General features: G+C 46.3%; 1 protein-coding gene and 1 long non-coding RNA gene across 7 annotated transcripts in view; one reads left to right on the top strand and one right to left on the bottom strand.

The window, feature by feature from the left end:
- GLIS3 (GLIS family zinc finger 3) overlaps positions 1–3,657 on the bottom strand; it is a 797,279-nt gene extending 793,622 nt beyond the window's left edge. The window contains exon 1 of one of the 4 annotated variants that reach the window (XR_011379800.1): positions 3,465–3,656. The gene's annotated coding sequence lies outside the window, so the exon portion shown is untranslated. Of the gene's footprint in view, positions 1–1,894; positions 1,955–3,464 lie in introns of those variants that run through there. The other 3 variants (XM_070051548.1, XM_070051509.1, XM_070051516.1) reach the window with 3 other exon arrangements.
- LOC108176565 (uncharacterized) overlaps positions 1,579–21,034 on the top strand; it is a 52,236-nt gene continuing 32,780 nt past the window's right edge. For 2 of the 3 annotated variants that reach the window (XR_007924179.2, XR_007924180.2), the window contains exon 1: positions 1,579–1,816. This is a non-coding gene — a long non-coding RNA (uncharacterized lncRNA). The remainder of the gene's footprint in view (positions 1,817–21,034) is intronic. The other variant, XR_007924182.2, reaches the window with a different exon arrangement.

The raw sequence follows: 21,034 nt of genomic DNA on the forward strand, positions 1-21,034 counted from the left end.
ATGTCAACTATGCCTCAAGTGAGAAACAAGGAAAACTTGGAACTAGCACACCTTTTAACCAAGCACTTGTTACTATCAAGGTTTTAGTATGTCTCATCACCCTTGATTGAAAGGGGTAACACACTTTGATTGCATAGATGTAACCATGTGCTTTTTTCCCCAGTCCTGATCAAGTCTATGACCAATGTAACTTAAGACAAAGTTAGAGTTATGTCCTGTCTTTCCACCTTATTTGCAATATATATCCTCTACAGAAAACAACTACAAAAAACCAGGGACATAACGTGCATGGAATCCTACTCCTGAATTATATCCTTCAAGAAGCACCACATCTGGAAGCTGGGAGACTCACTAATTGACTTTCACCTCCAAAGACCAGTAACTACAAAATAAGAGGGGGCAAGAGCAGCAAGAATGTCCTCAGACTTCATTTATTCCAGAAGAGAACACTAAAGGGGCGTGGGGGGAGCAAAGGCTGGAGTGAGCGGTCTTCTGAAATGAAGGAAAGATCCTCTCCTGCCACATACAGGAAGCAGGACTGAAACAAAACATTCATTTGGTATTTTTCAACCCCATCCTGCCTATTTGAGTCCAGTAGGAATCTGACCCGCTAGGTAGACACTGGAGTGCATCCAAACAAAAGAGATCACTTCCTCCCAGGCTAGTCAACAAACACCAGGTATTCAACCTCCGATAACTTGACTTCTAATAAGGAACAAGGGTGGAATCAGAGAATCAGAGAAATGATGTTCTCCCAAATGGGCCCACGGTGAACCAAGCACAGAGTGGATTATGGCAGCAGCAGTGAGATTTAATTGTTCATACTCAAGGACTTGCTGAGGCCCCGGGGCACCAAAGTAAAGGAAATAAACCACCAACAAGGAAAGGTGCCTTGGAAATAACAGGAAAAGAAATGTCTCCTGCCCTTTCTTTCAAAAGGTAGTATTGGAAGTAATCTGCCGGCCCAGCCAACTACTGAAAACGCAAGAAAACTGCAGCGTGCTTAAAGATGATCCATAAATTCAGCAAAGTCTCAGTTGCAAAAATAGCACACACTATCACAGACTCCTGTCTCCAGAATCTCTTCAACTTCTCTGTGAACAACCCTCAACGTGGCTGCACCTGATTCAAGCAGCACACCGGGCAGAGGCAGGAGAAAATCAAGTTTGAACCATCACCACCACCACCACCTCAAAAGAAAACTGCTGCCCCGTTTATTCTAAAAGGGGAGACCCAATGAGCAAGGCCGAGGGCAGAAACGGAAGACTGGCTACATCCCAAGGCAGAAACCATGGCTCATGAAAGCTCTCTGAGGGGGACAGAAGCCTTTGCATCTGGCTTGGGTTCACCTTCTGACCCAGAAATGCTCTTCAAACTGGGAACTGGACGTCTTAAGTGTCTGCCCTGCGTCTGACAATTTGGCTGCGAGATCCCGAGCAAAACCCTTAAGGTCTGTGGGTCCCCAATACCTTCACATGTAGGCCAGGAGCAGCTCAGGCCCCTTCTAACTTTGTTTACACAGCACTTGAGAGTCTAAGTCCCATAACCTAAAGGGAACTGCTCCACTGGAGGGAGCTGCAGAACTTCCCTTCCTCGCGGACTCTAAGGCCCCTGGGGCCCCAACTCTCCAGAGATGCTGGCGTGGGGAGAGGGTGCAGAGCCCTTCCAGAAGAGGGCCCAGACGACAGGAGTCCAGTCTCTACCAACCCTGCACCTCCCTGCGACGCCGGAAGTAACGCCAGATCTCCTGCCCCGGGTTCAGAGGGTGCTGAGATGAGAGCCCGACAGAAACCGGGGACGCCGGGAGTGAGGGAAGGTGAGGCACAGAGCAGCGCAGCCGGGGAGAGGGGCGCGCGGTACGACAGGAGGAGGGCAGCCCTCGTAGCTTTCTTACCCCACAAGCGTGGTCTGCTGGGGTCCCAAGCCCTGGCCCCGGGGCTCCCTGGCGCGGAGCAAGGGGCGGATCCGGAGGCGGAGGCGGCGGGGCCCGGCAGGGTGCGCGCTGCCGCGACCCCGTCACTCCCCCGCCGCCTCCGCCCCTAACCCTCAGCCCCGTCCGCGAGCGAGCGAACGCAGCAAAACAAAACAAACTCGTGCCGGCTTCCTGTTGTGCAACTCAGTCCTGAGTAAGTCGGGGCTGAAAGGGCGCCGCCGCCGGCCCGCACCTCGGAAGCCCGCACGGACGGCCGGGGACCCGCGCGTGCTGCGGAGCCTGCCCGAGCCCGGGGGGAGCCCGGGCCCGGCTCGCCGCGCCCCAGAGCGCACGGGCTCAGCCTCCGGCCAGGAGCGCCTCTCGGGCAAGCATCCCGGCGCTCGGGTGTCCTTTTCCCTTTCGCCTCCCAAATACCCTTCCCCCCACTCCAAAAAATCTGAAGTCGCAGCCAGAAACCGTCCCCAAAGTTTCTTCCTCCGGGCACCTAATTGAATCATCCATAGGATGACAAATCCGCCGGGGCCAAGATTTCCAGACATTTGGGTGACTTCCCCGACCCCGAAGTGACTTGTCAGCTCCAGTGAGTAACTTGGGACAGTCGCTTGGGGCAAGGTGTGTGTCTAGGAGAGAGCCCGGCGGCTCACTCACGCTTTCCAGAGAGCGGCCCCGGCCCACTTCAAAACACACACAGGGTCATTTATAGGGCCTGGAGCCGTGCGCAGGACAAAGTCCCCGAGACTGAGACATTTTCCAAACACGGCTGACATTTCGGCAGGCCCATGAAAACGTAAACGCGCGGTGACGAGCCCGGCGGGGAGCGTTCGCGTCTGAGCCTTGTCTGCGCCCTTGCGCGGGGGAGGTGACAGTGCCAGACCTGCGGCCGCAGGCGCTGGCCCGCTCTCCGCCACTCACACGCCTAACACCCCGCCCCGAGGGGCTCCGGGCACCAGAGCGACGCCGGCTGGGGGGAAGCACACGCGTGGGAAAATAAAAAAAAGCCTTCGTGGTGCTACGCAAACACGTGGGACCTGAAAAGGCAACTACAGCCCGGTGTGTGCGCGGCCGATCTAACGTCACCCCATCAGTGCCCACTGAGCCAAAATCTCTCTCCGTGGGCACTCGGGGTGGCGTGCACCCTGCCCATGCGCCCTGTAACTTGCCCTGGTTTTGTAGCCCTCTGGGACCTGTAATGTAAGAAGAAAAAGAAAACTCTTCCTAATGAGCCAAACTTCCAAACCTGTTGGTGTCTTCCTACACTGGGCACTCGTAGGTAACTGGCAAGAACCCAGCTTGATCGCCTCCCAGTGAGGTGTTGCTATCTCTATCCCGATAGACGTTTCGAGAAGATCTAAGAATCGGGGGGCTGGAGCCCACGTATCCTTAAACCCGCCCAAGTGCTGCCCGCTCAGCGTGGAAAACTATTCCGAACCCCCCGTTGGCGGCTCTGAGCCTCAAAGCTCCTGCAACTCTCGAGCACCAGGGTTCTCCCGGTCGCTCGCCTGCAAGCAGAGTTCCTGCGGCGTCCACTTACCTGGTAACCGGGATTTCCACAACAAAGCCCGGCGTGCGGGTCCCTTCCCCCGGCCAGCCTCCGCGAGTGACAGCGGGCGGCCAGCGCTGGCGAGGAGTTACTGGGGCTCCAGGCTTCAGAGCGCTCGGCGGGCTCTGCCTCCTTCGGAGCTGAACACTTGCATCTCAGCCCGGGGACAGAGCACGGAAACCGGGCCCGAGTGCCGTGTGTGCGCGCGCGGCTGCGAGGGCAGCGGCGGCAGGGGAAGGCGGCGGCAGGGGGGTGGTTGGACCCTCGGCATCAGCTCATTTTCCCCCGCTGCACACACGCGCTCGCAAAGAATGTTTTCAAAAAGTTGGGTTGCGACTTTGTGCCTCGTCTGTCCTGCTCATCCTCGCCCCGGGCCGGCGGATGCGTCCGGGGGCCAGCCCGGGATGCGGGCTAACTGCTGCTAACCAGCGGATCCCGTAAAGAGGAGCGCCGGGCCGAACCTGGACGGCGGCGGACCGCGAACCCCGGCGTGCGGGGAGGGGTGGCGGTGGCGGCTCCCGGCGCCTGTGCCCGTGCGCGCCGCGCTCTGGGCTGCCCGGGCGGCGCAGTGTGGATGCGCTGCACGGCAGAGGGGAAGGGGGAAGAGGGAGGGAGGGAGGGAGGCGGCCCGGCGAGGAGTGTGGATGTGTGTGCTGCCGCGAGGGCCGGCCTGCAGCCAGCTGCTTCCTGAGTGCGAGCACCAGGGGGGGAGGGGTGGGGGCGGGCTCGCCGGTCACCGGGCCGGCCAATTCCAAGGCCGAGCCTGTGTCTTGCTCTCCACTCATTCACACACACACTCCTTCTCCTGTGCGCGGAGTCGAACTCCAAGGCAGGGTACAGGGTAACAGTGGGGAGACCCTTGCCTTCTTCCTGGCCTTTTTGGTTGAAAACTCTCTCTCTCTCTCTAATGAAAAAGCGTCACCGTTTCCACAGGATTTGGTGACAAGCCATAAAGAACGAGAAGGGGGAAAATACTCAGGAGTAACAGGGAGAGATTGAAAACTAAAAAGTGAAAAAAAAAAAATCCTAAAAGTATCTTTCTAATCTAGGGGATCCGATTAGCCTGACAGTTTCAGAACTGGACAGGTAAGGCAGAAAGGATGTCTTAGGCAGCTTTCCCAGTTAGGGAAGCCACGAAGGTGATGAAAATGTAGCAAAGGTGTACAGTTCTGAACACCAACTTCCAGGTACAGAGGCACCTGCCATGCCAAATAGAGCTTTTTCCTTAAGAATTCATCATCCCCTGCTTCAGGCTTCAAGTCCCACCTAAGCTGGGACCCCACCCCACCCTGCCTTTCTGTTAGCCCTCAAATGGTGGTCTGCAGAGGGCCTGATTTTAATGGCTTCACACGTGTTGCCACAGTTGCCCATACTGTGAATTCTCGATTCTTGGGAATCTAGTTATGAAACGCACACAGTCCCCCAGCTAGGACTTTCTGCAGCGATGAAATGAATGAGGATGCCCCAAGACACTTGGGATTTCCTCAGCCCTGGCAGCCTGTTCTGCTCTCACTCAAACACAAATCAGCCTTCAGGGAGTAGACGCCAAGATCAAGATAGAATCCTGAAGAACATGAACGACTTAGCTCAAGAAGCCAAGCAATTTTCATTTATCTCATTTCAGCAGGACTATTACTAGACCTTGTCTTCATCCATGACATGAACATCAGCAAAAGAAAGTCAGTTTTCACAATACTTTTTTCTGTGTCTGGTGCTCCTCTTCCTTCTCCTTCTCCTTAAGAAACAGATTCTTCAGAATATTAATCACCAGAGTATCTGTCAGCAGAAGTAGAGGGAGGAGAATAAATACATGTTTCAGATATGACATTCTGTCCAGTTTCCAGTTTCTCTCTCTGTGCCTCATGGCCTGTTAAAGGCAAGTCTCAAAGCCCAAGATGTCAAGAGATGTGTTCAACCACACATAAGAAAAGAAAATATTCATAAAATGAAGCATGCAGCAGCATGACAAAAACAAAGAAGCCAAGTGGTAGAACTGCCATGACTATTCAGTTCTGGCTGGTTATTGCAACATGCCTGACCTTCACATAAAAACTCCTCCTCATTAACTCCAGCCTTGCAGAGCAAGATGGGAACATTGATCCTTCCATGCAGAATGGGAAATTGTGTTCATCACACTTTCAGACTATACAACTGCTCCCCAGGAACAAGACAAACCTGCAAAGAGGTTGCAAAAACACCTTTCCAACTTCCTTCAAACATCATTTCAAATACAATGGTTTTGATGCATGAAATGGTGTCCTAGGGGTTACAGAATTTTCCAAAACTACCCACTTGATGGGAGTAGCTTAGCTGGAAGAAAAAAAATTATGTGGTTCTACACCCTACTTTAATCAATGGCTTATAAAAAGAAAACAGTGGAAAAGTTTTGGGTTATTGATTTGCAAGTACCCCGAATTCTCTTCATTTATAAGTACCCAAGGGTAGGATTTTTCATTTTGTTTAGATGTGATTTTCATGGATCCCTGACATCCCTAAGACATTTCCATTGCACAGGTACAATGCTTTGGTTGAATTTGGAGTAATGGTGAATGAGCAGGGCAAGAATGTTGATCCACAATGCCCTGATATTCCATGAGGCATAGTAAAAAGGCAGAGACCAACACACTCCTGGAGTGACTTACAATCAGATCTGTACCTCTTCTGGGTTGAATTGGTCAGTTGGGGTGGGAGAGGCAGGAGTGGTGAGAGACAGTGGGAAAGGAGATAATGCAGTTCAGATGTACTACTCTCCCCTCCCTGTGAGCGCTCCATCATGCTGGGGAATCACACCCTGGCAGCCCTTCAGGCAGATAGGTGGGAACTGCAGCCCATTCAGTAACTTCACTCTCTAGAGACCTGCATTGTATGTGCCTCAACCACTGACTCAGGGAAGCTGACTCAGCAGACAGGGCCCTGCTGCCAACTAATGTCCAGTTCTCATTAATGCCTACTCTGTCCAACAATTGAGACTAAAGAAATCAACACTTTCTGCATGGGAGGATGTTACATAAAGCTTTCTGTCCAGTGCCTGGGAGACAGCAAACCCTCAAGAAGTTGGGAGTCTTTGCATGTATGATCTCACCCATTCTTCCAAGTGGTCATATGAGATGGTCATTAGTAATACCCTGTTTAGAAGCAAAGAAGTTGAAGCTCAGTAAACAAAGTTAAAGACAGAGCTAGGTTTGCCATTCTAGAAACCCTAAGTTCTTTTAACATTTCTATCCTTCTGAAAAACTACACGAAGCCTATTGCAGCAGAATAAAGCAGGAGGCATTTTGTGATCAGTGTCAGATGAGCACAATTAAGTGTGCAGTGGACATGGAGAAGGGAGGAATAATTCCCTACCAAGTGGCATGGAATAGCTGTGGTTTGAGGTGGACATCAGAAAATGAAAGGAGAACTGATAAGAAAAGGAAACCATTCTAGGGTAGCCATTTGTAGAGCAGCAGGTTAAGCCACATCCCATATCAGATAGCCACATCCCATATCAGAGTGTCTGGTTTGACTCCTAGAATCTCTGCTTCCCATCCTCCTTCCTGCTAATATGCACCCTGGAAGGCAGCAAATGATGGGTCAAGTACCTGGGTCCCCGCCATCCATGAGAGAGATCTGGATGGAGTTCCTGGCTCCTGGCTTTTGCCAGGCCCAGCCCTAATAGTTTCAGGCATTTGAGGAGTGAACTGGTGGATAGAGATTGATATATCTCTGTTTCCCTCTTTCTCTCCCTCTCTCTTCTTCTGACACTCTCCTTTTGAATAACAAACACAGAATAAATAAGCATTTTAAAAGATCATTCAAAGTGGAGGCATAAGCATCAGAAAGGCCATAGAAGACAAGGACCACACAAAGCTAGAGTACAAAACAGGAACATTCACAGCCTCATAGCTACAGCAATGGAACACTCCCAGAAGAACATCCTAACAGCCAATCTTCAGGACTGTTATTTGTGTCAGTCTGAGTGATCTCACAGCAAACCATTTACAGACTTGCCAAGAACTATGATCAGATTCCTATGCCAATAGAGTATTCATAGAGAGAAACAAGTTTGAAGCCCAAAATGCAAACAAGTTGAGCTAATGGCACAAGTGATAGTATGCCTAGCTATTAAAGCACATGCACACACATACAAGCTGGCAAGAGTCCAGGATGTAGAAATGCAGTGGAAAAAGTCAGTGTTAGCCAAATTAAAGAGGGGAACTCAATGTATAAGATGGAAATTTTCCATTTTACGTTCCTGAGCTAGTAGTACAAATAGTGGGATGCAGCAAATTTTACATTATATTTATCAGGACTTGAAACCCGAATAAAATAAGTTTATCTTTCCACTAACTTTGCCACAAACATTGGTCAGCTCACACTCTTGTGCTTACACATCAATGATGCAGTTTCTTATTTATTTATTTTTAGTAATGTAACTTTTTTAAAAAGATTTGTTTTACCTATTTGAAAGAGTTAGAGAGAGAGACAGAGAGAAGAGAATCTTCCATCCACTGGTTTACTTCCCAAAATGGCCATAACAACCAGGGCTGGGCCAGGCCAAGGCCAGGAGCAGGAGCTTATTCCAGGTCTTCCACCTAGGTGGCAGGGGCCCAGGCACTTGCACCATACTCCACTGCTTTCCCAGGTGCATTAGAAGGGAGCTGGATAGAAAGTGGAGCAGCCAGGACTCGAAGTGGCACCCATATGGGATGCCAGTGTCTTCGGCAGAAGCTTTACCCACTAGGCCACAATGCTGGCCCAGTGATGCAGTTTTTAAAAATTCTTGTTTATACCTATTAGATACATAGAATCATACCTCTTTTTCTCTTCTAGTGTAAATCAGAGTCTAAAATTTGTCACTCCAAATGCAACTGAAAAATTGTGAAATATTTTACTCTTATATAATGGCTCTCTATATTATGATTGGTGAATTTTTCTGATTATTTTATATAAACCCAATTGAGATGCATCTAAACTTTCAGAAAAGTGGATGTTGCTTAACATATCGCTAAGATATATCTACAAAGAGCTTGCCAAAATAAAGGCAAACCTACAGATACATGGAATATCCCACAAATAGCAAGTTATTCTTTTACTACATAACATTCACACTGGCCACTTAAATGCATATATAGTGCTGCAAAATTAATTACCTGGTCAAGATGTTATCCATAACTGCCTTCTGTAAGCACTCTCCCCCGTGGCTGTATCTTACTTTTCTTCCTAAGTCTTTCATGGCTTCCGACAGTATTGGGTCCTAGTAAGTAAGTAATCAATGCTAATTGAATTAATGGATTAATGAGTGAAAGAAAGGTTTCCCTGCATTCAGTAATGGTGAATAGCACTGATAGCTTTTCTTTGTATATGAGTAAAATCATTTTAACATTCCCCAAAATCTACTTACCTGTCCTTTTCTTTCTGCACACCCCAGCTCTTCATTGTAATCTGAAGATTAAAATATTATTTCCTATATCTTGAGGAAGGAAATTCAAAGTCTCAGTGCAAAGCATGGCGTTAGGAGGAGGATGTCTTGCCTCCCTACACCTTGACACCTTCTATAACAGACACCCATTACCTCCCTCATACCACACCAAACCAGATCATTCATACCACACCTGAATTCCACCCAAAAAAAGAAAACATTCACTGAATGAGGAAAAAAAGAAATAAGAAACAGAAAATAGGGAATGAGGATAGAGATAGAATGATAAAATTTTTAAAATGAAAGGAAATGAAGAAGGCAAGGCGGCATTAGAATGTCATCAGAATAATTGAGATCAAAAAATTCGTTTGTTCTGAAAAAACAAAAGTGATTTCCTGGTTTTCTGATTCCTCTCTGACTCATCTCAAGTTGTAAGTGCATCTGTGAGGGGTTTAAATGAACTTAGAATTTTTCTACTAATCCTAAATTGCCATGATGCTAGAGGACAAAGGAGGATTTCATTTATGTACACATTCCTGTGCACTCAACTCTATAGAGCAGGGAAGGGGGAACTTTCTTGTCCGTTGGCTAACTGACCAGTCCTACACCTGCAACCTGGATAAGAATGTTGACTTATTTCAGGTTGGGGACACTGATCCAAGTTCTTTATCTGTAGCACCTCATTTAATTCTCACAACATCTCACTGATGTAGGATCTAGTACAACTTCAGTTGTACAGATGAGAATGCAGATGCAGGCCAGCGCCATGGCTCAATAGGCTAATCCTCCACCTAGCGGCACCGGCACACCGGGTTCTAGTCCCGGTCAGGGCACCGGATTCTGTCCTGGTTGTCCCTCTTCCAGCCCAGCTCTCTGCTGTGGCCCGGGAGTGCAGTGGAGGATGGCCCAAGTGCTTGGGCCCTGCACCCCATGGGAGACCAGGAGAAGCACCTGGCTCCTGCCATCAGATCAGTGCGGTGCGCCAGCCGCAGCGCTGCAGCAGCAGCGGCCATTGGAGGGTGAACCAACGGTAAAGGAAGACCTTTCTCTCTGTCTCTCTCTCACTGTCCACTCTGCCTGTCAAAAAATTTAAAAAAAAAAAAAAGAACACAGATGCAGAGAAAGTGTGGCCCATTTGATATGGGAGTGGCTCAATAGAAAGTTTCTACTATTCTAAGGGCAGGAGACCCAGCTTCCACTAGACATTTATTTCTTCATTTGAAAGGCAGAGAGGGAAAGAGAAAATAAGAGATGTTCCATCTACTGATCCACTCCCCAAATACCCATAACCCCCAGGGCTGAGCCAGGCCAAAGCTTGGAACAGAGAACTTAATCTGGATCTCCCACGTGAGTGTCTGGGATCCAAGCACCTGAGCAATCACATGCTGCTTCCCAGGGTACACAAAACAGAATCAGAAGCCGAGCTGATATTCATACCCAGGAATTCTGATATGGGATGTGGGCATCCCAAATAGTGTCTTAACCACTGTGCCAAACGTCCGCCCCCCCCCCTTTTTTTTTTTGACAGGCAGAGTGGATAGTGAGAAAGAGAGACAGAGAGAAAGGTCTTCCTTTTGCCATTGGTTCACCCTCCAATGGTCACCATGGCTGGCGCGCTATGGCCGGTGCACCACGCTGATCCGAAGCCAGGAGCCAGGTGCTTCTCCTGGTCTCCCATGGAGTGCAGGGCCCAAGCTCTTGGGCCATCCTCCACTGCACTCCCGGGCCACAGCAGAGAGCTGGCCTGGAAGAGGGGCAACAAGGACAGAATCCAGCGCCCCGACCGGGACTAGAACCCAGTGTGCCAGTGCCGCTAGGTGGAGGATTAGCCTATTGAACCACGGCACCGGCCATTTATTTCTTTATTTACTCAAACACAGTGGTCCCTTGGAAGAGGGGTGGACTTTGGAATTAGAAAACCCTGGAAATCTCAACTCTACCTCTTACTGGGAGACCATGCACTGGTTTCTGAACTGCTGGGGGGTTCTCTTTAAATTCCTGAGTTTTTGAAAAATTGAATGGGAACTGTAACAATGGCCAGCATACATGTGTAAGTAGGGGCTTCACTTTTTGATAAGAGGCATAGCTCAAGAGCTTCTGGGGAAGCTGACTCCAGCCCCAGCTGGATAGGGCTTGATGATTCTGAAAGAAATCCCACTCCTCTGGTCAAAATGAATGGCTCATAAATCTAAGCCTAAGCCAATCAGTGCAGGGCATTTCTATGGACACAGAGATTTGTTCAAAACAGGCACATGAACAAAATAAACCTGAAGTCAGTGGAAGGAAGGAAAAAATAATAAAGGTCAGAGCAGAAACCATTGAAATAGAAACTTGAAAACAACAAAAACCTATGTACTTAGGATTTTTTTAGAAAACAACAAATAATGAATCTGAATCCATAATTAGAATCTTTGCAAAAAAGAAAAGCTCAGATCAAATACTTATTGGTTTGATTCTATTAAAGTTTTAAGGAAGAAATAATACCAATTCTTCTCAAATTGTTCCCCAAAATCAAAAAGGAAATATACCTTCCCAACTCATTTTATGAAACCAGCATTAGTTTGATTCAAAGCCAGACAAGCTCACAGCAACAAAGGAAAACTATAGACCGATATCCTGTATAAACATAGATACAAAAATTCTCAACAAAATGCTAGCAAATAAAATTTAAAAACAAATTAAAAATACCATTCATCATAATCAAGTGAGATTTATCCCAGGGATACAGAAATGACTCAACATATGCAAATCAGTAAACACAATACATCACGTCAACACATTGAAGAACAAAAACCATATGATCATCTCAACAGATAGAAAAAAAGTATTCAATAAAATTCAATATCCACTTGGGGCTGGCACTGTGGTGCACTAGGTTAATCCTCCAGCTGCAGTGCCGGCATCCCATATGGGCACCAGTTCTAGTCCTGGTTGTTCCTCTTCCAGTCCAGCTCTCTGCTGTGGCCCACGAGGGCAGTGGAGGATGGCCCAAGTGCTTGGGCCCCAGCACCTGCATGGGAGATAAGGAAGAAACACCTGGCTCCTGGCTTTGGATCAGCGCAGCGCTGGGCATGGCAGCCATTTGGGGAGTGAACCAATGGAAGGAAGACCTTTCTTTCTGTCTCTCTCTCTCACTGTCTAACTCTATCTGTCAAATAAATAAATTAAAAAAAATTTGATATCCACTCTTGATAAAACCTTGAACAAATTATTATATACGATGAAAATAACAGCATAACAAAGGCTACTTATGACAAACCCCAATTAACAGCATATTAAACGGAGAAAAGATGAAAGAATTTCCTGTATGATCAGGAACCAGACAAGGATGTCCACTCTCACACTTTTTTTTCCCAAAGATTTATTTATTTGAAAGGCAGAGTTACAGAGACAGACAAGCAGAGAGAGAGACAGGTCTTCAATCTGCTGGTTCACTCCCCAAATGGCCGCAATGGCCGGAGCTGTACCGATCCGAAGCCAGGATGGGTACAGGGGCCCAAGGACTTGAGTCCTCTTCCACTGCTTTCCCAGGCCATAGCAGAGAGCTGGATCGGAAGTTGAGCAGCTGGAACTCAAACCGGCATCCAGATGGGACGCCGGCACTTCAGGCAGAGGCTTCACTGGCTACACCACAGAGCCGGCCCCTCAACACGCTTATTTAATACAATACTAGAAATTTTAGCCACAGATTTAGGCAAGAGAAAGAGATTAAAGGCATAAAATAAGAAAGCAGGGAATCAAATTATTCCTGTTTGCAGATGACATGATGAAAGATAAACTGAAGACTAAAGACTCCACCAAGAGACTATTAGAACTGAAAAACACTTTTAGTTAGGTTGTAGGATAGTAAATCAACACACAGAAATCAGTAGCATTTCTATGTACCAATAACAAACTCACTGACAGAAATTACAAGAGCAATCCTATTCACAAAAGCCATAAAAATACCTTCAAACTTAACCGAACCTCTTCAATGAAAGTTGTAAAACACTTCATGGGTTGGAAGAACTATTATTACTGAAGTGTCCATATTGCCCAAAGGAATTTACAGATTCAATGAATTTCCATCAAAATACCAATGCCACTCTTCATAGAACTCAGAAAAATAACCCTCAAATGTAAATGGAAGCACAAAAGATCCCAAATACCCAGAGCAATCTTGAGCCAAAGAACAAAGCTGGACATATGATAGCAGATTTCAAGACATACTACAGAGCTATTATAACCAAAACAGCATGATACTGTCATAAAAACAGACACACAGCCCAATAGAACAGAATCGCGATCCCAGAAATTAATCCACAAATCAAAATCCAACTGATCTTTCATGAAAACATCAAAGATTTCTACTGAAGAAAGACTGGTCTCTACAATAAATGATGCTGGGTAAACCATATGCAGAGGAATGAAGGTGACATCCTCCTCCCTACTTTTCATGCTATACAAAAATTAACTCAAAGTGGATCAAAGATATAAATGTAAGACTTGAAACGATGAAACTACTAGGAGAAAGAGTAAACCATTTGAGGTATTGGCATAGGCAACAACTGCTCTAAAGCAAAATCAACAAAAGGGATCATATCAAACTAAGAAGCTTCTGACATCAAAGGAAACAATCAACAGAGTGAAGAGACAAGCAACAGAATGGGAGGAAATATTTGTAAGCTATTCATGTGACAAAGGACTAAAACCCAGAATATATAAGGAATTGAAAAAGCTCAATAACAACAATAAAACAATTCAGCTGAGAAATGGGCAAGGGATATGAATAAATATTTCTCAGCAGAAGAATTGAAAATAGCTAACAAATCTATGAAAAAATACTCAATATTACCTGCCTTTAAGGAAATTCAAATCAAAATATATCATATCACCTGTGTTAGTATGGCTATTATCAAAAAGACAAAAAATAACAAAAGCTGGCAAGGATATAGAGAAAATAGAACCCTTTTATGTTGTTGGTAGGAATGCAAATTAGTACAGCCATTATGGAGAACAGCATGGAGATTCCTCAAAAAAACTAAGAATAGCTCTACCATATGACCTAGCTATCCCATTTCTGGATTATATCCTACAGAAATTAAATCAGCATATGAGATACCTGCACTCCCATGTTCATTGCAGCACTTTTCACAATAACCAACATACGGAATCAACCCAATATATATCAATGGATGAGCAGATAAAGAAAATGTGGTTATATACACAATGGAGTATCATTTTACCGTAAAAAGAATGAAATCTTGACATCTGCAGCAAAATGAATGGAGCTGAAGATCATTATATTTAGTGAAATATCAGACACAGAAAGACAAGTACCATATGTTCCCTCTCATATAAGTCATTAAAAGTAGTGAATTTGAAGTTACAAAAGACTACTAGAGGTTGTGAATGGCGAGGGGAAAGAAAAGAGTTGTTGAAGGAGTTGAATAACAGGAATCAAAACAAAGTCAGATAGAGATAGGAAGTTCTCATGTTCTACAGCCCAGTGAGGTGACTAGAATTCAAGATCATGTATTATATACCATATAAAAACTGGAAGAGTTGTTAGGCTCCAAATACACAAAGGATAAGTCAATGGAAAGGCAGTTAATTGATTTATGCCATGTAGATGTGTTAAAATATGCACTGTGACCCATAAAAATGTACAAGTGTTACATGTTAATCAAAAATCTTTGAAAATAAATTAATATAAGAAAAAACAGGCATGTGACCCAATGTAGGCTAATGAGGCGTGAAAAGAAAACATATTTTTTTTAATTTTATTATTTTTTTTGACAGGAAGAGTTAGACAGTGAGAGAGAGAGAGACAGGGAGAAAGGTCTTCCTTTGCCGTTGGTTCACCCCGCAAATGGCGCGCTGTGCCGATCCGAAGCCAGGAGCCAGGTGCTTCCTCCTGGTCTCCCATGCGGGTGCAGGGCCCAAGCACTTGGGCCATCCTCCACTGCACTCCCAGGCCACAGCAGAGAGCTGGCCTGGAAGAGGGCCAACCAGGACAGAATCCGGTGCCCCATCTGGGACTAGAACCCAGGGTGCTAGCGCCACAGGCAGAGGATTAGCCTAGTGAGCTGCGGCGCCAGCCATCTCTTCCTTTTCTTATGGAGACACAAAATGGAAGGCAATGTCTTTCAGCCTGCAGAAGCAGCTGTCAGTCAGCAGAGGGCAGAGTGGAGAACGCTCAGAGAATAGGAGCCAGGGTGCTGGTGGAACACACTTGATCTCGGCCTGACCTCTTAACTTTTATTGGTGAGAACCTGTAAATCCCTTCTACTTTTTTTTTCTTACATATTTTATTTGAAAGGCAAAGTTACACAGGGAGGGAGGGAGAACGGGAGGGAGGGAGGGAGGGAGAGAGAGAGAAAGGTCTTCCATCTGCTGGTTCACTCTCCGGTGGCCATAACAGCTGGAGCTGGGCTGATCCAAAGCCAGCAGCCTGGTGCTTTTTTCCAAGTCTCCCACATGGGTGCAGGGGCCCAAGTACTTGGATCATCTTCCACTGGTTTCCCAGGCCATAGCAGAGAGCTGAATTGGAAGTGGAGCAGCCCATATGTTATGCCAGCACTGCAGCTGGTGGCTTTACTCATTATGCCACAGCACTATCCCCCCTTCTAGTTTTTTAAGAAAAGTTTTTGTTACAACAATTTATAGAGGTACCAAAACTGTTTGAGGTGTCATGGAGGGTATAAAGAAAAGCAAGACTGACTTCAAAGGGAACCATCTAATAAGTAGCTTCTGTGACATCATTTGAGTCCTTTTTAAAAATTAAGTTGTACTGATCATAAAGATAGGATTAAGTGTCAAAGGGATCACATAAATAAGACCAAGTGTCTGCTAATAATAATAGAATTAAAAAGGAGAGAACGATCCGACATGGAAAACAGGCCACACAGCAGATTCATAGAATGACAAATGCCCTAAACAGTACCTGGCCTCAGAATCAACCCTTAAGGCATTCAGATATGGCTAAAAAGCCCATGAGAGCATTTCAGGCATGGAAAGCCAGGACACAGGACACTGTGACAAAAAATGAGCTTCCTGAAAGATCTCTGTGAGTGAGATCCCAGTGGAAAGAACAGGCCATCAAAGAAGGAGGTACCTTTCTCTGAAGGGAGGAGAGAACTTCCACTTGGATTATGGCCCTATCTAAATAATGTCGGAGTTTGTGGACTCAAGAGGCTTCCACAGCCTTGGCAGCTCATGACAAGAGCCTCAGGTGATCACTGACATCATAAATAAGAGTGTCAATTGTTAAATCAACAACAGCAATCACTGTGCACTTGCTCCCCATGTAGAACCTCTGTCCTTAATGTGTTGTACTAAGAGGCTTAATGGTAAAACTAGTCTTCAAACAGTACTATATACTTTGTGTGTCTGTGTGGGTGCAAACTGTTGAAATCTTTACTTAGCATAGAGTTGATCTTCTGTATATAAAGATAATTAAAAATGAATCTTAATGAAGGATGGGATAGGAGAGGGAATAGGAGGTGGGATGGTATGGGGGTAGGAGGGTGGGTATGGGGGGAAGAACTGCTATAATAAAAAGTTGTACCTATGAAATTCATATTTATAAAATAAAAGCTTTATATAAAAATAAAAAATAAAAATTAAGTTGTAGCTGATGCTCTCTTCAAGATCCCCTTACCCTTTGGTCAGTATGTTAAGCAAGAGCCATTCTACTTCCCTAGGAATTACACTATGGCCCCTTTCAGATGACCTGGTCAAATTTTGGGGGTCAGATGGAATGACTTATCCACTTGGTTGTCAGACCACTACCTTGAAAAGCAAGCCCATTTCCACATGTTCTTGGTTATTGGTTAACAAATGTGGTCCAATAGTGGCCGGCGCCGCGGCTCACTTGGCTAATCCTCCGCCTAGCGGCGCCGGCACACCGGGTTCTAGTCCCGGTTGGGGCGCCGGATTCTGTCCCGGTTGCCCCTCTTCCAGGCCAGCTCTCTGCTGTGGCCAGGGAGTGCAGTGGAGGATGGCCCAGGTGCTTGGGCCCTGCACCCGCATGGGAGACCAGGAAAAGCACCTGGCTCCTGGCTCCTGCCATCGGATCAGCGCGGTGCGCCGGCCGCAGAGCGCCGGCCGTGGCGGCCATTGGAGGGTGAACCAACGGCAAAGGAAGACCTTTCTCTCTGTCTCTCTCTCTCGCTGTCCACTCTGCCTGTCAAAAAAAAAAAAAAAAAAAATGTGGTCCAAGAACACAGCACCTAAGAGGAAGTATATGCATTCCAAAATTCCTATTGAGATTGGGCATTTTCTCATTGACAGATAAAATAGAATCTCCAAGGGTTTCCCACAATAGCATTCAGAAATAGGAAAGGAATTATACACAAGTGCCAGCCCAGGAGTCCCACTCATTTTGGGGCTTGTTATCAATTCTACCTTTAAAAGTTTCAGTTCATCCTTGAACCTCTTCCCTAACCCCATGCATTTCTGTCTTCTGTTTCATCACTAAATGCCATTTAAAATTCTAGCTGTAGATATTGTGTGGGGTTGTTGGCATAAGGGGCAGGAGCACTGAGTCCTTAGATTCTAGGTTGAACTTAAGGCACAGCAGTTAGACAGTTTGAACCTGATAATCATGATGTTATCTTAGCAGGTTGCATAGGTCAGAAATGTTCTTCCTGTCACTGCTTTCTTTTTCCTTCTAGCAAGAAAGACATTTAGAAAACAAGGGTGACAAGTTATAAGTGGTCAGCTTAAGGCACAGTTTAGTCATGGTAATACCAACCCACATTTATTAAGGGCTTATCATATGCCAAGGCTAAGCAAAGTACTTGAGATTCCTGATCTCATTTAATTCTCAGATTTGGGCTAATAAATGACAGAGGTAAGACTAGAACACAACCTCCTATTGCTGCAAAGCACACACTCTGTTCTGCCTCCATAGAGTACTGTTTATTGTAAACCATTTTGGTGAGATATTTGGTAAAGATAATTATTATATCAAATTAAAGAGGAAAATAGATTATATAAATTACATGTGTAACAAACTGTTAAATGACACTGCTAGGTGATACTGAGCTACTTACAGTTTATCAAATCCTGCCTTGCATGCTCTCATTAGCCTTTGCACTTGCTGTTCCAGCTACATGAAAAGACCTTTGCTACCAACCTCATCCTGCTCTGTGGGGCTTTATGTGGTAGGGAGAATAATGACGCCACAAAAGCTCTACACCCTAATCCTTGGAACCTATTAATATGTTAGGTTATTGGACAAAAGGGACTTCAGGTTGCAGATAGAATTAAGGTTGCTAATCAGTTGACCTTGAAATAGAGACTGTTATAGATTATGGAAGAGAGCCCAATGTATTCACAAGTTCTTAAAAAATAAAAAGAAGAAGACATAAGAAGAGTCAGAGAAAGAATTGGTTAATTTTTTAATGTCAACTTGATTAGATTAAGGGCTGCCCAGAAACTTGGGGAAGCATTATTTTGGGTTTGTCTATGGGGGTGTCTCCAAATTAGATGAACAAGTAAGTCTGTGTAGACTGGGTGGGAAGACCTGGGCTCAGTGTGGGAAGGTACCATCAACTGGCTGGGGGTCTGGAGAGAAAACATACAAGAGGCAAGGGGTGGGCATTATCGCACACCCCGTTAAGCTGCAGCTTTTGACACTGGCATCCCATATTGAAGGGCCAGTTTGAGTTCCAGCTACCCTGCTTCTGATCCACCTTCCTGCTAATGTGCCTAGGTTGCAGCAGATGATGGCTCAAACACTGTCGTCCCTGCCACCTAAGTAGGAGGCTTGGATGGGTTTCTGTGCTTCTGACTTTGACCTGATCCAGCCTCAGGTATTGTAGCATTTTGAGAAGAGAACCTCTGTCTCTGTCTCTTTCCCTCTCTCTCTGTGTCACTAAGACTTTCAAATTAATAAATAGATCTTTTTGAAAAAAAAATTCAGAAGGCAAATTGGTCTTTGGCCCTGAGAACTTGGATGTCTGAATGCACTCCATTCCTGCTTTGGATGTCAGATTTCCAAATTTGATGGCTTTTGGATTCCAGGACTCACACCAGTAGCACCCTTGCTGGCACTCGGGCTGTTGGCCTGAAATTTAGAGTTAAACCCTTGGCTTCCCTGGTTCTGGGGCCTTTGGACGTGGAATGAGCCATGCTATCATCATCCCAGGGTTTCTGGTCTGTAGACAACTTGTTGTGGGACTTGTCAGCTGCCATAATCATGTGACACAATTTTCCTAACAGATCTGGCTTCAAACAACTAAATACATATCCTACCAAGTGTGTCTTTCTAAAGACCCCTGAAAAATGCAGATACCCATATGGAAGCAGGGCCATAGAGATGGTATGCTGCAAGCATTGAAGATTCAGGAAGGGGTCATTAACCAAGGAATGTGAGTGGTTCCCACAATCTGGAAAATGCAATGAAGCCTACTCTTTCCTAGAGCATTCAGAAAACAGCCCTGCCAAAATCTTGACCTTAGCTAATGGAGACACTACGTTGAAGGCAACTTATTATTGCAGCAATAAGAAACTAATATTCCCTGCAAAATTTGGGCACCACAGTGTGGGGAGCAACTCGGACTAGACTAAGTTACTGGAATTAAGACTTATTCTATGCATCTGCTTTCCCACAATATGGCGCTGAGAAGGGAAACAGCTTCTACACAGCTGCCTCCAGTTCAACCAATAAACTGTGGGACCTGCTCCTGATTGGAGGAGAGCAGCGTACTCGGCGTGTGGGTAGCAGAGTTGGGATTGGTGGAAGAGGACTATAAAGGAGGAGAGAGACAACATGCACCAGGAACATCTAAGGGGAACATCCGAAGGAACACCTGTGCAGCCCCCGAGAGAGCCGGCCGGCGGTGTGCCACTCCCCCGAGGAAGTGGGGAATGTGGCAGGGGGAACCGCCCCTCCACGGAGGTGGAAGGGACAGTAGCCAACCCGGGAAGAACCAGCAGCAAACCCGGGGAGGGCCGAGCAGACGAAAGAACAGCGCAGGGTCCTGTGTCGTTCCTCTGTGAAGAGGGGGAGCGACATAATGGTGCCGTGACTCGGATATGAAGCCTAGGCAGGGTTTAGTGTCGTTCCTCCATGAAGAGGGGGAGCGACACACAGAACATAGTCCTTGCAGTATTCAAACTAATCATACTATTTGAGAAGCAGGTAGATGCATCCTAGTCCCTCCTTTAATTCCTCCAGGAGCCCTGTGAATTTGTGTCATTAATCATTTGAGCACCATGACTCTACCCCTGCTCCCTTTCTAAGCCCTGCTAAGTGAAATGACTGAAAGGCTGTGAACTTGAAGAGGCAGAGGAGGAAATAAGACTCAGCAGGAAGCTGAACAGAAGACCAGGTTGAAAGTGTTGGCACAGAAGAGGAAACAAAGGGAAGGAAGAGGGAGACAAGGTCAGAGAAGAGGAGAAAGAAGATGGAAGGCTGGGGGAACATGCAGAATCCTGACGGTGGGAGAGAAGAGAGGACCAGAGGACCAGGTTTTCCACCCACCCTCATCTCCCACCTGAAACCTCCTCCTTTCCCTCTGAGCTGCACACCACGCTTGAGAGGAGGCAGAACTGGAGACCCGTCCCTGCCATGATTCTCGGTGTTAGCTGCCCCTTAGAACACCCAGGCAAGCTTGTCATGTAATGGCCAGGCCTTGCCCCAGAGATTCTCATTCAATCAACCCAGATGGGACCTGGGCATTAGGTGTGGGCAGCCACAGGTAGTCACTCCCTTTGTTTACACTTAAACATATGAATGGAGACTTCCTGGCACAGACAATTAGGCTAGGGGAGATTCCGGGAAGAGGCAGGAGGAACCTAAACCTTTCACAAGAGATGATACAAATAATCAGTCACACCTGTAACCTTCATTTATCACCTAAGTGTTTTTATTGTAACCTTAAGAGCCGTTTTGATATGTAAATCTTTTGTGCTCCTTCTTGTAAACAACTGGTCATGTTTAAATACTACTGGATTTGTTCAATAAACGAGCCTTGATCAGGACTTGTCTTGGCTCCATTCTTTGCGTCCTTGTCCCCGCATTCCCACTCTCTGTTTCAGGAAGACCCAGTTCATTGTGCCGCAGGCCGGCACAATTAGGACCTTGTGAAAGCTTCCCAGGAGACTCCAATGAGCAGCCAGGGTGAACGATGACTGTCATAAAGACCTCTTTGACCTCATTAGCTCACCT

Source organism: Oryctolagus cuniculus, chromosome 1 (genome assembly GCF_964237555.1).
Source record: "Oryctolagus cuniculus chromosome 1, mOryCun1.1, whole genome shotgun sequence".
Classification (NCBI taxonomy): domain Eukaryota; kingdom Metazoa; phylum Chordata; class Mammalia; order Lagomorpha; family Leporidae; genus Oryctolagus; species Oryctolagus cuniculus.